At 49.4% G+C, this 1,184-nt stretch overlaps 1 pseudogene; it reads left to right on the plus strand.

Moving 5' to 3' along the window:
• Nucleotides 1-216: 216 nt before the first annotated feature.
• LOC103277391 overlaps nt 217-1,184 on the plus strand; it is a 9,517-nt pseudogene continuing 8,549 nt past the window's right edge.

Below are 1,184 nucleotides of genomic sequence, written 5' to 3' on the forward strand. Positions count from 1 at the left end.
TTAAATCAAGGCAACAGGGATGCACAGCTCCTTAAATATTTACTTTTTCTTTACACTAGAAATATTTTAATTATTCTTCTCTAGCTGTTTTGAAATGTTCAACTAATATTCACTACATCACTCTCTCGATCTATCCAACAAGCTGACTTGTTGCTTCTTTCTAAGTGAATATGAGACCCAGGAAAGCTGTTTCACTCAAATCTATAAATGACATACATGCTCTTTACTGAGTGTGACTCTGTGAGCATGAAAGAGATCACAGACAGAAGAAGCAGAGAGTGCCAGGGAAAGGCCTGTCTGCCCCACAGGCCTGAGCATCTCTGGATGGCAGCACCACCCTCAGGGTCATTTCCTGAGTGGGGACAGGATGCTTTTGGTATCTCCTTCTGAAAGTGACCTCTTCCAGTTCTCTTCTTAAAGGCCAACTGCTGCTATCGGTACCCTATGACTGGACCAGACTGTGCGACTCCACCTAGCTGCACATCTCCTCAGCTAAAGGTGGAGCCGGTGGAGGACACCACCCAGAAGCCCATGGCACACAATATAGTCCTCTGTCTGCCCTGTCACTTTCCTAACAATCATTTTCCAGCCCTTGCGGCCCGAATCCCTTGACCTTCCACTGCCCATGCAGAGGCAGAGAAACTCCCTTGGTGGCAACTGAGGCTGCTGGCACCCCTACCCAACCCTGGAGTGAAGAGCCTTTGTTTAACTCCACATGTTCACAACCCACTCCATGAATTCAAACCATTTCCCCATTCCTCCCTAATGACAGGCATCCTCTTCAGCTCTCCGCTGGTGGGCCATCCTCCCACCCAGCCAGCCCCAGCGTTCCCTCTAGCAGTGTAGAGCCACAGGTCTCCCAAGTGGTCAAAGATTCACAGTCTCATTGATTGACACTGGACCCGATGAGCTCAAGATTGTTCAAATCTGCAAAAGAAAGGCTAAGATTGCCCCTTCACCCCAGAAACCTCCCCCCTCTCTCACACACACCCTTTCTTTCTTTCTTTTTTTTTGAGTTGGAGTCTCACTCTGTCACCCAGACTGGAGTGCGGTGGCTGCTCCCGGCCACGGCTGCCTCGACCAGCTGGACTCTGGCGATCCTTCCACCTCAGCCTTCCAAGTACCTGGAACTACAGGTGCACGCTACCACACCTGGCTAATTTTTGATTTATTGTAGAGATGAG

The sequence above is a fragment of the Carlito syrichta genome, unplaced genomic scaffold (genome assembly GCF_000164805.1).
Source record: "Carlito syrichta isolate Samal-C Ts95f unplaced genomic scaffold, Tarsius_syrichta-2.0.1 Scaffold317637, whole genome shotgun sequence".
Classification (NCBI taxonomy): Eukaryota; Metazoa; Chordata; class Mammalia; order Primates; family Tarsiidae; genus Carlito; species Carlito syrichta.